The sequence below is a fragment of the Lutra lutra genome, chromosome 10 (genome assembly GCF_902655055.1).
Source record: "Lutra lutra chromosome 10, mLutLut1.2, whole genome shotgun sequence".
In the NCBI taxonomy this organism is placed as follows: domain Eukaryota; kingdom Metazoa; phylum Chordata; class Mammalia; order Carnivora; family Mustelidae; genus Lutra; species Lutra lutra.
The window spans coordinates 22,311,576-22,326,519 of NC_062287.1; the positions used below are offsets into that span (position 1 = coordinate 22,311,576).

General features: G+C 46.2%; 1 protein-coding gene across 5 annotated transcripts in view; it reads right to left on the reverse strand.

Moving 5' to 3' along the window:
* Positions 1-14,944, reverse strand: part of KIRREL3 (kirre like nephrin family adhesion molecule 3) — a 553,006-nt gene that overhangs the window by 508,613 nt on the left and 29,449 nt on the right. The gene's annotated exons all lie outside the window — the stretch shown is intronic.

Below are 14,944 nucleotides of genomic sequence, written 5' to 3' on the forward strand. Positions count from 1 at the left end.
GCACCCACACAGCCATGCCTGTCAGAGGACGTCCTGCCATTGTCACGTGGCACGTCACCACCGTCTTCCCGCTGCAGGTGTGCAGCAGCACGAAACAAGGGAAAGGGCCAGCAGGGTAACAAGGTAATGGAGGAGATGGAAAAGGGAAAACAAGGTGCTTGAACCCCGAAAGAAAGCATTTCTCTAGCAAATAGCAATCACTTTGAAAGCAATTGACAGAAAGCTGGCTTAATCCTTGTGCAGGAGAGACTTACAGCGGCCTGTAGTTTTTTAATTAATACGCCGGGCTCCCTAACAAAGGGGAGGAAGCAGGAGAGCATTAACAGATTTACTTACACAAGTCCAGGAAAGCACTTTACTGCAAAAGTCCTGGCCGCCCTTAGGCCTGAATCTGCCTCTGCCCTCCCTTCTCTGCGTGCCTGCCCACCAGGGTGGTCCCGGGGGCCTTGGGGATGCCTGGGAGACTATAGGCCGGGCTCCATTCCATTCCACTCCCCTCCCCTCAATAGTCCACCAGTATGTATCGAGTGGCTCCTAAACACAGAGCAGGCACAGCGTCTAAACCGTGGAACTGTATTTCTGTTGGAGGCTGGGGCTAGGTGCTGAGGCTTGATGTGAAATATTAAAGCAGACACGCAACATCAGAAAGCTTGGGCCTGGGGAGTGAGAGACACTCAGGGCTTCTGCTCTGGGTGGCTGTCTGTCTGGTCTGGTACCTCCGTGTCCACTCCGATCGTGCCTGCTCTAGTGGGCTCATGCTGTCCCTATACCCGTTCTTCACTGGTTTGAATGTTACCCTGGAAACAGGAGCTGCATAATCATACAAATAAATGCAAAATTAAAAAAAAAAAAGATCTGTCAAGAAGGGGACATGGAGGGGCACCTGGGTGGCTCAGTGGGTTAAAGCCTCTGCCTTCGGCTCAGGTCGTGATCTCGGGGTCCTGGGATTGAGCCCCGCATGGGCTCTCTGCTCAGCAGGGAGCCTGCTTCCCCCTCTCTCTCTGCCTGCCTCTCTGCCTACTTGTGATCTCTCTCTCCTCTCTGTGTCAAATAAATAAATAAATAAATAAAATCTTTAAAAAAAGAGAGAGAGAGAGAGAAGGGGACATGGAGCTGTGGGTCCATATTGCACCAGGGTTATATGCCCAAACCTCCACGCTGGGCTCGGTGTGGCCCTCGCTTGCCCCCCTCCGCTTGCAAGTTCCGCCTCCCACAGTGACCAGCTTCCCAGGCCCCTCCCATGGGCCTGTGTCTCCGCATCCGGCACTCCTCTGTCTCCTTCACTCCCTCATCCGTCCGTCCATTCATTCACTCATTCACTCACTGGGCCAAGGAGCACTTGCTGGAGGCTGTGCTCTGAGCTGTGCACTGGGAACACAACGCCTTCTGGACCCTTCCAGAAGCTGGGTACTGCTCTCCTCCTCGCCCTCCCGTGGTGGCCTCTTTCTCTTCTGGTTAGCGAATCTGCTGTCAGAGTCATTCCATCTGACAAAGTCTCTCCTCGTCTGCAACTCCCTGTCTCCTCATATCTTCATCAGTCCATTTCCACATGTCTAAGCATTTTAATGGCATATGGTTCCAGGGGGGAATCTCCAAATGAGAGAAAATTAGCAACTGTGCTTATTGGGCTAAAGGAAACAACTGGAGGGGAAGTTTTCTTTAAAAATACCCACAAGAAGTGGCCGCCCAAGGAGATGCGACTGCAATAAAAAATGATGATTTTGGTTAGGGGAGGCGATGGGGGTAGACAGTCAACTGCATTTTCCTTCCCCCGGAATGCGTCACAGTCATTAATTTGTTTAATTTATTTTTTTGACTCTTCCCTAGTGAAGCAGCCCAATTCACTGTCAGCCTACCCATCAGAACAAATTACACTTTGGAAATATCCGAGTGCTTTAATTTTCCATTAAATATAATAAGAAAACACAATGCACCGTTCTGGGCTGATGACGTCTCACCAAGGATCTACAAGCACTTTTTACAGCTGCTGCCAGATGATTTTGGTCCCCCCTCACCCCAACCCCGGTTTGGTGACACAGAGGCAGGAAAACACGCCCATGACCGCCAGGCCCCATTTCAACTTAGATTCCTGTGTATGCTAACCTGGGTGATAGTTCTAAGCCACCTCACTTGGGCATGATCTGACTGTGCGACCGTTTCCAAGTCTTCACGGCAGAGCCCACATTTTCTGCTTCTCTGATATCCCTCCATCAACCCCGTGGTGGCCAAACTAATGTCTCCTGAAACTGATGAATTCACGGAGCTCGGGCCCATGAGGACAGAGCTAGCCAGTGGTTCAGCTGACCTTCTACCTTCCAGCCTCTGTGACTTGTCACAAGGCCCAAGTACTCAGGTGTCTCTCTTTTTTTTTTTCCCATGACTATCCAGCTCCTTGCTTATAATCGCCATGGCTCAGATGCTGAGAGCTGCTCACTCCTGCAGATCCGTCTTTCCTAAGGAACACTGCTAATTGATGAGTTCATTTCATTTTCAGGATGTTATCTCACAGTGCAGATTGGAAATCGAAATGTCCAGAGGTTACACTTATGGTATAGATGCCCCTTTCAAGTCACAGATTAATTGTCACGAATTAATATGTAACTTTTTTTTATGGCAAAGCTTGTCACAGGTTGCCAGGGGAAGGTGAGCGCTCAGACCCATCTTACCTGATGCTCAGGGTATCTGAGGACAGAGCCTCTAGCACTGCCCACTCTGTAGTTTCTGAGTCTGAAAAAGGCCACAGACTGTAGAGGAAGGTTGGACTGCGGCAGTCTAGTGAGTTCTTGGATGGGAAATATTTCTAAGAAGTGAGAGGCAGGGTTGGCTCTGTTGCAGATCTCAGGCTATCTGCTGAGTCAGTGCTGACTTCGGACTGGAGAGAAAAAAAAGAGATACGAGGCCAAAGCTTGGCCTCTTCCTCTGTGGGCAAGCTGAAGGACCATAGGGTCACGGGAAGGGCCAGGCTGTATCAACAGACCTGGGTCTGGCGCTGGCTTTGGCACCCACTAGCAAATCAACCTCAAGGAACGTTTGTCTCTTCCTCTGTAAAATGGGCAGGGTGCCATCTATGTCAAAGACTACTGTGTCTGTGCACAATAATATTATGCAATTGTAGTCTCCTTTGCAGTTTACAAAGCACAATGAACAACAGAGGTCTCTGTTGTCTTGAAGCCTTGGAGCATCTTACGATCTCAAGTGGATTGAGTTTTAGGTTTGCTGGACTATTTCAGAGGATTACTCCAAGAGGCCAAGGAGATAATGTACGTGGGCCACAGTCCCCAGCACTTCACAAACGTCAGCTTACCCTAGTTTCTAGTAGTTCCGGTTTCGAGTCTTAAAAAATACAATAAAAGGGCTTGTGGGAATGGGAGTGTGAAAGTGTGATCATGATCATTGATCGGGCACAGAGACAGCGTGTTAGAGACATGGGATGATGTCCCCACAGGAGGCCAGATCCTAAATGAAGTTTACAGGGACTGGTGCTCCTGGCAATACCCTTCTGTTAACCTTGGTTAAAAGTCCATAAGAGGGGCGTCTGGGTGGCTCGGTTGTTAAGCGTCTGCCTTCAGCTTGGGTCATGATCCCAGGGTCCTGGGATCGAGCCCTATGTCGGGCTCCCTGTTTGCTTCTCCCTCTCCCACTCCTCCTGCTTGTGTTCCCTCTCTCTCTGTGTCTCTTTCTGTCAAATAAATAAAGTCTTTAAAGGAAAAAAAAAAGAGCCCATAAGAAGCTTCTTCACAGGAGCCTCTCTCCTCCCATCATCTGGCTCGGGGGTCCCCTCCCCCACTGCTAAGCGATGAGATAGAAGAGGGACCCATATCCAGGACCCTAAGACTGCCAGCCTGATCAGCCCTTTATCAGTCCCTCCCTGTCCCGTGGGCATGTTCATTCACTCTGCCATTTTGCCTATGGCTACACACCAACTTCATTCACTCAACTGGGTAGGACGGAATCCTCTAGATCTGTGAATTCTCCTACAATACCTAGATGGTCTACCAGTGCCTTTCACACTTTTTTCTTCTTTTTTTTTTTTTTTGGTTCAGTCATGATACTGTGTGCCCATGAATGGAAACATGCAAAATTTGCCTAGCAAAAAGGTCGTTAAGATGCTTGGGGATTACTCATGAAAATGAGGGCATTTCTTCTATCTTTCTTAACCCATCTGTCTCTGTGGTTAATTTTATATGGCCATTTGACCGGTTTGCCCAGGGCCCCAGTATTTGGTCACACCCAGTATTCTGGTATGTCTATGAGGGTATTGCTGAATGAGAACAGTATTTAAATCAGTAGGCCGAGTAACACGGATCGCCCTCCCTACCGTGGGCGGGCCTCATTCAATCATCTGAGAGCTTGTCTAGAACAAATAGGCTGACCATTCCAAGAGTAAGAGGGAACTCCACCTGCCCGACGGTTTGAATGGAACATCCGCTTTCTCCTGCCTTTGGACATGAGCTGAAACATTGGCTCTTCTTGGGTTTCCTCCCTCTGGGTTTTGGAAAGGAATTTATACCACTGGCTCTCCTGGTTCTTACAGATGGTAGAGTGTGGGACTTCTCAGTCTCCATAATCAAGGGAGCCAATTCCTTGTAATAAATCAGTCTCTCTTTCTCTCTTCCTTCCTCCCTCTCTCTCTCTATATATAATATATATAGAGAGAGTTCTGTTTCTTTGGAGAACCCTAATATGCCCCTAAATGTTGGTTTTTACTGGGGCTTTGTCCTATCATTTTTTTCTCCTCATTCCACATGCTATACTCAGAGAGTCTCACCCACTCCCAAGGCTCCAACCACCCACCACCCATATGCTGAAAAACTGCAAACCCTTCTCTTTAGTCCAGATCCCTCCAAGCTCCAGCTCTAATACCGTATATTTAATCGTCAACTTAATAACCTTCCTAGGATATTTCTTGCACACACACTCTCCCAACCCATCCAAAGGAGATGGCAGCACTTTCTAACAGACTTACCTTCCCCGTGCTGGTCCCTATTTCAGAGAGTGTCTTGCCTTTCACTCTGTTACCCAACCTTGGGGCCATCCATCTGACGCTCCCTAAATCCAGTTAATGCTCAAGGACAGTACGCTTAAACTCTTGACTCCTCTCATATCTCAGCTCTACCCTCCATGTCCGTTAGTCCTGCTTAAGGTCATTCTGTATCATCTCTTCTATGTGTCTACTGCCCATATTTGTATAGGCCTGTCTTTCTATGCTAGATTCTGTCTTCCTTCTGGGCAGGAATCCTGATTGATATTTTTGTTCTTTTTTTTTTTTTAAACCCCTCAATTCCCAGCAAAGTACTTGACAAATATCAGATACTTAATGAATGGCTGTTGTCTCACTGAATGAATGAAAGACCTCCCTTGAAAGTCCACTGGAAGGAGGAAGGAAAGCACAGCATCTGATAAGAACTTGGCATGACCCAGGAAACAAGAAACAGAAAAAAGAAGCTACTTTAACTTTCAGAAATAAATAAAAGGCAAATTCCCCTTGATTAAATGTGAAATGAGGAAAATAGAAACATGCAGTTACCTTAAGAGCAAGGTAGCTACCATCCTAAGTATCCCCTGTGGGAGAAGACGAGCTCTGCTCTAAGAGACTCTGCTTGTTTGTTCGTGTTTTTGTTTTTGCTTGCCATTTTCAGAAACGGAGCTTAGGACACCGAAGCAAACCCAATCTTTATAAAGAGACCCTGGGGTGCATTTAAAGTTCTCCCCACAGATGCTGCCTGGGATCTTAAGACCTCGATTCAAAAGACCCGCACAGAGCAAAACTCTCGAAGTTCAATTAATCAAACTCATCAAGATGGATTTGGTTTGAGTTGTGGCTCCAGGCAGCTGCTAACAGTCTGGAGACCAGAATGCTGAGCTGGCTCCTGGATAAACATGAGGCAGCCAGGACACCAGTAAAGGGCAGGATGGAAAGCTGCAAATTAAGGTAAAAATCCAGACTACACAGACCCTACTTGTGGACAACTCCAGAGTCTCCTTCCCTTTCATCTCCTTACCAATCGATCATCCTCACTATTTGGAAATGTCTAGGCAAATAAAAGAATTGGCCTTGATAGCTCGAGTTCCTGATAGCATTGATGGAATCATGGAGATCTAGCTTCCCCTCTTAGCTTGCTGAGAGGAAGGGCTTGCTAGACTCTCCCTTACCATCCCTGACCGAAGACACACACACACACACACACACACACCATCCTCGAAAGCGAAGAAGCACTGCTCCTTACAAATGGGCCCATTAAAAGCAGATAAATCAATGAGAAATGCATAAAAAATGTCTCATTTATCATAAGACATGCTGGACAGAATTTTGAGTTTTTTACATACCTTTATTTTAGAAATCTGTTTATCCCAGCAACTTTCTGAACAATATACTTTGTGACGAACCAGTCTCTCTACTTGAATCTATACAGAAAGCAATTAAATGCAAACCCCAAAGAGAAAACGCGACGAACGTCGCAGCCAGGCCACTGATGTGGCATTTCACGACTGCCCTTCTCTCTCCCGTAGATCGCCCCCTCCATAGGCCCTACAAGGCAGACACCTCCTACTCTTAGAAAACGTGCTTCTCACGCTTCAGCCAAGGCAAGTTCCCCAACAATTCCCTGAAGATTGCAGATGACGTGATGCTGGCAAAATGTCTGGAGGTGGTTAGAAGAGCTGTCCCTGGAGTGGATGACCTTCTCCAGTCCTGTCCCACAGGAGTCCAACGCTAAAGACGGACACATGCCCCAGGTCCCCAGTCTGCACGTGTTCACAGTGGGAGAGGCATGGGTGCAAGTATTTGCATGAGCTGAGCCACAGGAAAAATGAGGAAGCCATTCAACTCCGTCCGTGTCACAGAGAAAGTTCGCTCAGTGCTGAGCACCATGTCTCATGCAATTTTGTCTTCTCAGCCCCTCATAGGTAGTGAGTATGCGTGGAAGCCGAGAGGGGGCAAGAACTCTCTCTGTGCACAGTAGTTTCTTAAAAAATAGTCAACAAATTCAACTACTCAAGGACAAAATCTGTACTTATAAAACAGTAGACTTTAGCCCAGCCCATAGACCATTCCAGAGATGCTCGTGGTTTGGAGGGAGAGCTACGTGGACTCCTTGGCCAAGAAGAGCACTAGTGATTGTAGTTAGCGTGTTCAGATTAACGGCCAAGGCTGGGCTGCATTTGCACAGGGCCCCCTAGTCCCAGATACAGGGGCAGGCTTCAGATATTCCGTGCACAGAACTGTCCGGTCTGATAGACTCTACTGGGACTTTGCCTCGTATGCACTTTATTTCATGTTAAGTAGATCCTCCTAGAAGATCCCTCCCCGCGAGAAGAAGAGGATGAGCTTAAAATCAGGAATTCTCTTAGAAGCACTTTGATAGCTTCACTTCTGCAGGTCTACACTAGTGCCTAGAGATATACCAAGCAGTTTTACCCCTGAGGGTACGCAAACAGCTTGCCTTTATATATAAAGTCCTGCAGATAAGGATTTATTGGAAGAGAATCAAGTGACAGACCTGGAACTAAGGCATCACAGATGAAGAAGACCCTGAGGTTCTGGGGAGATATTGACTTTTATCAAGGTCAACACTGACATTTATTGACCCAGGAGGTAAATATTAATAGAGGCTCAGGAGGTCAATATTTACCCCCGGGAAAGCTAAATCTTCCCAGTGACCCCCCAAACTGAGATCTGTAGACAGTAGATTCAGTTCCAAAATGAATTAGCTGTGACACAGATTAAGACACCATCTCATTAGAGTGTCTAGGGCACTGGAAAGCAACATTAATACTAAGCACTCATGTTCAAAGTACTTTCCAAACATTCATTAAAGTGCACCATCCTCTGCCAGATGCATAAGCATCTTGTTCTCCCAACTCAACAGATGGATCATTAAAGCCAAGAAAAGGTTAAATAATTTTACTTAGGCTACAGAATAAACAGCACAACAATGGGAAGATCAGTTGGGGTTAACGGCAGGCTGGGAGTTCTGGGGGAGGCTAGCAAAGATCTATAGAACGGTGTCTTCATTAAAGTTCCCCATAAAATCCTAAGTCCACTTGATTTCGTTTCTTCAATTCAAGTAACTTGTCTCCCATTGTCGGGAAATCTGCTTGGGCTGATTCCACTGTATTTTTAAGTATTTACATATCATAAGTTCTAGCCTTTAAACGTGGTATTCGACTCTTTTTCTTTTTTTTTAAAGATTTTATTTATTTATTTGAGAGAGAGACAGTGAGAGAGAGCATGAGCTAGGAGAAGGTCAGAGGGAGAAGCAGACTCCCCATGGAGCTGGGAGCCTGATGTGGGACTCGATCACGGGATTCCGGGATCATGACCTGAGCCGAAGGCAGTCGTCCAACCAACTGAGCCACCCAGGCGTCCCGGTATTCGACTCTTAAGAGGAGTCCACTGGTGGTCACTGGGAGGGAACAGATTCATGGACTGTTCTTCAATTTGTACAATGGTTATCATCAGATTCCAATTCTCTGGACTTCCTCGACTTTCACAAGAGGGCTCCGAGATGCTGGTACTGAGAAACGTCATAAAATTCTAACGTGCAAATAATTGGCATTTGAACGTGTGGATCCAATTATCCTTTCTTTTCTACTGTCTCAAAGGTGAATTTTAAATATTATAAACTTTTGATTATCTTTGCTAACGGAGAGGACAGAGACTTGGATCATCTAAAAACAGCCAATCCAACAATCTTATCTCCTTCTGACTTTGGAATGTATTATTTTCCTACGTATCATGTTGGCCTCATTCCATTTTTCTCTGGATATTTAACACAGGGAAATAATGAGCAATTCCAGAGCCAAGGAAGAGAAATGAAATGAAAGTCAGAGAAGCAACAGCATTTGACATGTTCTGGGTATCAAGACAGTAGCCTTGATGAGAGGCTTTCTGCAATCCACTACTTGAGCCGATGGGGCTCAACTTCTAGAATGTTGAATTTTCAAAGTTATTTCAATCGCCTTTAAATCTGTCAGAGGGAACAAGTGGGGTCTTAATAGCATGCCCCTTCCATTCGCTTGGAAAGGAAACAATTTGACTTGAAGAGATATAAATGGTTAGCTGATGCAGGGTCTGAAAAAAGAACACAGGAGTCCTGACCCCCAGCAGTTAAGGCACATCATTGTTTTATCCTGAGATAGGATTTTGGAATTACTCGGGGAAGTAAATGATACCAATGTGATTTAATGCTGTTACGAAAGGGTAATTTGACGGACAGGATGGTACAGACAAACGAAAGTGTTTACAGGGTTTAATATTTAATAATGTAAAATGAAAAAGTCAGCAAGAGCAGGCAGGAGATGAAAAGATCTGTAGCAAGTCAGAATTTCAGCTGATTGTCAGAGCGGCATGTGTCTCCTGGGGGTCTGGATAAGCAAGGCACTGTTCTGTAGAAATTGTTATCTTGGGTGTATTGATTGTGTGTGCTGCAGTCAAGCTGTCAGCTTCTCCCTCCTGTCTTTATTTTATTTTTTATTTTTAACATCATAGCAAACTACTAAACCCTCCCATACCACTTGGCCTTCAAACTTGAGGCCGTGGGGCTGTGCAATGTTCGGTGGAGGAGACCTGGGAACGCCGGGCATGCTGGCTTTGTCTGCGAGTGGCAGCTCGGCGATCCTTCTCTCGAGTCCACTCATAGGCTCCTTGCCCAAGTGCTCATGTGTCTGAAGTCCAGAGGCATGTGACAGACCCTCCTCGTAATGAGCTCAGATGAGATACTGACCAACTTGATCCTGCAAACGGCACTAACCGCGCTGTGACCAGTAGCTTCACAGCGAACACCTCAGCCTTCTCATCTGTGGAATGGGAATGAAACCTACCTTACAGAACTGTCTGGAAGATTAAATGAGATGATAAACCGAAAATGCGTGGCACGCTTCCTGGCAGAGAGCGACGGCTCAGTGAGTGACAGGTGCTGCTGTTAATACTCCCCCCCAGGAGTTCGTGGCTTGGATAAGGGAGTGTCTGGATTCCAGAACGCCCAGCTCTATACCCAGCATCCTGGAATTCCTGAGCTGGAAGGGCCCTTCAGAGGCTACTTCATCCATCCACCTGCCTTTACTTTTAAAATACCATTAAAAAGATTCTGACGTTCTCTCTGACCTAGAGCCCAGTGTCTACACAGCCCCATAGCTGCCTGGATAGCTCACACACATCCTGGCCTGTTGGGGAGAAGAGCAGGTAGAGAGAGGAGGTTGGGGGGGCCTCATTCAGTCCCTCCTCCTGTGTAAGTAAAACAATTCTGCTGCTATGAGCTGTTCCTCAGCAGTTTGATTTCCCTCAATGCTCCTTCGCTAATGTCCCTAGATATCTGCAAAGCACATGGCAAGTTCTCCCTGCCCGCCAAGCCTGGGACATAGAGGGCTCTGTACTAATGAGGTTCAAGTCCTAACAGTGTGGCCAACCTGGCCTAGGACCTCCCTCCAAACTTTCACATCAGGGGCCACCTTACAGTAATAATGATGATAAAGCTTACCTTCAGTGTGACTTTTTAAAAAAATATTTGAGATCTACATCTTATTGGATCTCCACGACCACCCACCGTGGAGATGAGGAAACAGGTGTCAAGAAGAGCCAGCGGATTTGGTCAAGGTCCTATCCTTAGAATGGGGAGGTAGTCGCTTAACCCTGAGTCTTCCAAGGCCACGGCCTGGGCTCTTTCCTTCGTTAGACAGCAAATGAAAATGACAGCGCTTCTCAGCGGGGGGGCGACACCCCATCCTTCCCCGAGGACATTGGTTAATGTCTGGACACATTTTTGTTTGTCACAAGTTGGGGAGGAGGGCATCTCTACGGGCTACTTGTACCTAGTGAGTCGAGGCCCAGCTGTGAAACATCGCATTTGCACAAGACAGCCCATCACGACCAAGAACTACCCAGCCCCAAACACCAGCAACACCAAGGCTGAGAAACCCTACGCTAGACTCATCATAAGGGGACAAAGAGCAGAGTCCTGTGACCTGACTGTCAGCCCACTCCCACTCCCGTGACATCCCTGCTGGGCTCTCCCGCTCTCCCCAGAGGAACTTCACAGACGTCGGCAAAGGACTTTGGGATGCTCTGAAGAAAGTTAATAGCTAAACGTAGAGTTGCTAGAATTTATAAAGCCGCTGGTAAAGTTATTTTCATTTTGCTTTTTTAAATTAGTTTGGGAGTTGGTGTTCTTCTTTACATAATTACAAGCTGACAAACATGGTTCTGTATTTTTTTTTAATTAACAGATATTTGTATTCAAATTCTCCAAATTACATACCGCAGCTTGCACATCACGGGACAGCTGCCTTGCTCCAGATGTGGGCAATAACCAGAACATGGTAAAATGGCAAAACGCGGAAGGAAGAAAGGGAAAAGAAGAGAAAGTTAATGTATCTGGATGGAGAAGAGCAGTTTCAGTCGATGAGCTTGGGTTTTTTATTTATTTATTTATTCATTTATTTATTTATTTATTTTTTACAGAGATGAATACCTTCGGTTCTCCCAAATTTTCAGCTCGGTTTGAACATTTGGGATGAAGCTGTCTGGGTCGTTCGAGTGCTGCCATCAGAGGCTCACCAGTGCCTTGTAAGAGCAGATCACAGATGAAATGGAGCACATATAAATGTTAACAGCGTTCCGGAGAAACTATTCAAATTGCTGCTGTTTACAAGCAGCCTATTAAGTGTGCTAAGCTCCTCCCGAAGAAAGCTGCTGGAAGGTGGGTGCGCGGCCATGTTTATTACCCAGTCCATTTGTAAGACTGCGCCCCTTTACTCACTCTATCCCCAGAGAAGGCTCTTGGGAGCCCATGAATCAGGAATCGGGCGCACATGACCTTGCACTACAAATGGGGCAAGGTGGAAAATGAAAGTTCCAGTCATAGGCCCACCAGCAAGCTCGCTGTGGGACTCTGGGAAAGGAGAGGCACCTCTCTGGGACTCCATTCCCTCCTCTGTCAAAAGGGTGCGGCTGGACCATCTTGCGGTCCCTCTGGCTCTAACAACTGATGATCAGAGGTGTTTTCTGACAGTCTTATCGGATCCAGAAAACCCCGCCTTATCCTTGAATCGATGTGTGGAGGAAGGGTTGCGTCTGAGGACGGTGCTCTGGGACCCACACGTGAGAGAGCCAGGCTCATGGCACGGCCAACTTCTGCTGGACAGAAGAGGGCATGCAGAGGCCAAGTAAGCCACCTCTCAATGTTGGACAACAGGTTGGGGGCAAAAGGGTCAGAAGACATCACGGGGGTCAGGGGAAGTTCATTTCCTTCACTCATTCAGTGAGCACTTGCCGAGAGCCTCCCGTGGGCAGCGGGAATGGAGAGAGAAGGTAGCTTTCTATCTTTAGATACACTAGTCCTCCAGGGAGAGGAGGCTGTCTGCTGCGGCAAACGTATTAGCCCTTCAGTGTGGTGTGGGGAGCACTAAGAGGGAGGGCAGCATGGGTGCTCTGGAGACTCCCGGAAGGAATACAAGAAATCTCTTGAGCCGATGCCCTAGCAGAGTCCGGGAGAACGAGCAGGTATGAGCCAGGGCAGGGGATTAAGAACATCTTGTCACGATTGTGGGGCTGTGCGGAGGGGGACGATGCAACATGGTGTTTGGGGCACTGCAAGCAATCCCCAACTAGAATACAGAAATGTCCACTTAGGCAAATCCCATTCAAGGGAGTAAAGAGAAGAAAGATCTTTATGTAGAGAAAGAACCTTCAATGAAGTGTGACCGTGGCCTTGATGCTCCTTCAGATCATTGATGGTACAAGGCTAATTCGAGTTCACTGAGGAGGAGACATGGCATCCCTGACTATGGGGAATTTTTGTGGGTTTACTCAAAGTTGGATATGAGTTCTTTCCAGGATTCTCTTGTTGGGTGGAGAAAAAGAGGGAGCAGGAGAACCTTCCCGAGTCTTCTCCTGTTCTACCTTCTCCCTATTATTGACTGCCCAGGGACTCCAGGAGGCTGGGGACTAAATAGATACATGAAATAATTCTGGAGGGGTGGCATTTAATTCCAACAAAACCAATGAGGGAAACAAAGAGAGCCTTGTGTCAACGTGATGAATGGAAGATTCTACCTGAGTCAAGACAGAAGGCTCTGAAAAGTGCCTCCTACCCAAGTCCCAGAAAGCCAAACTGCCCCAGCTGGAGACTGCCCCCTGGGGATGGGACATGGACAACACCTTCTCCGCCATCACCCTGGTGCCCGATGCATTTGAAAAATCCTCTCTTCTTCCTGGTTTTCACTCTTCACTGCTCAATTAATTTCACTTGGGTCACTGTGTTTTCCGTATTTATACACGTTTCTCTTTAGCTCTCTTTTAATAAAGTTTTTTTTTTAAATTCCCTGGGAAATCCTCTCCTTTTTTCTTCTTTTCTTCCCCTTTCTTCTGTTCTCTCACATTGTCTTTATTAAACAGCATTCTAATGATTATGGATAGATACATATAAAGCTAAGCGATGGGGATCTATCAATTAAACAAAAAAAACATAGGCTTGAAGCAAAACGAGACAGAAAGAAAGCAGTACCATCAATCTTTAAAACCCTTAAAAATGTGTGCATCCAACCTCTCAGAGGGTCCAGAAAAGTCATGTACATATTGCACCAATATATTGTCATATAACAAAATCTGACTTTTATTAAATACCAAATTACACAGTTCTTGAGTTTATCTTTGCTTATTCAATTACTCAACTGTGAATGAGTTTACTGATAATGTGACAGGAGCGTTTTCTATTTTGCTTAAAACTACAAACATACAACATCTCAACCACATTCCTAGGTAGGTAAAAGTCTGTGGCCTGGTGAGGAATCCAGTTTAATTCAGAACAATGCTTCCCTGAAAACAAAGTTTGCTGATTTCCAAGTAAGTGATGTCTAGGAACTGTAGAAAGACCTGTGCATTAGAATCTGGTCAGTATCTGCCAGCTGTCTATGCAGTGATGGAAGGACAGATGGACACCGTCTGTGATGCTGTGGCCTCTACCTAGGCTTCGAGTCTCCCTCACCTCCTTCACTTACAGTGGCTGTGAAAGGCTCAGGCAGTTTTAGGATTTGAAATATTAAACAGATAATGCTTTTCAATTTTTCTTTAATTTATTGTTTATCCCCCAAACACAACAGCCTCTGTCTCTCTTTGTATCTCTTCACTGTCATCTCCCTCTAAGAAGCAGATTCTTATTTACGCGGTATTTGACTATTTATGAGCTGATGTATCATCTGCATTACGGTGACATAAATCCCAGAAACAAAACTGAATAAACATCATGAAAAGTACACTGTTTGAGGAGGTTAAACCATTAGCGAAAAATCATCAAGGAGTGTCTCTGATTCTTGAATGAAAGGGCTGGCAAGAGGCAACCCATCCAGCGTCCCACTTTTCCCAGCTACACCTTGAGAATAATGATCTTTATCTAAAAGATTGTAATTGTTACAAATTGCTCGAAAATTCTCAAGAGATAACAGCTAGACGGGAAAGTGAGAGTCAAAAGCCACTGGGAGGGGACAGGCTTTTTCTGTTCTGCTCTGGGTGTTGTCTTCCCATGATGTCATCTGACCTTTGGCATATCACGGAGACTCTTTCTTTTTCAAACCCGTAAAAACAGGATCACGTTACCTCAACTCAGCAATCCTATGAGGGGGAGTTACTATAGTAAGAGCTCTCAGTGGAATCATGGAAGTGAAAAAATGTCATTCTGGTTCTCTGCTTTGAACTCAACCGAAGGTGTTAATGAAGGAGGTGCCCACCAAAAAACAAACATGTCTAACCCAAAGGAGCAAAGGGCACCGAGGAAGCCTTTCTGTGTCTTTCCCTACGGTCCATCCTGTAAGGCTTGCAGGAAAGAGGCAAGGAAATCTTGTGATTTATTTCAAAAAGCTCTAATAATACATTGCAGTGATCCTTCCAAATATACCCAATCTGGGTGATGGAGGCTCAGTACCCTGTACAGACAGGATGGCCAGAAATGGA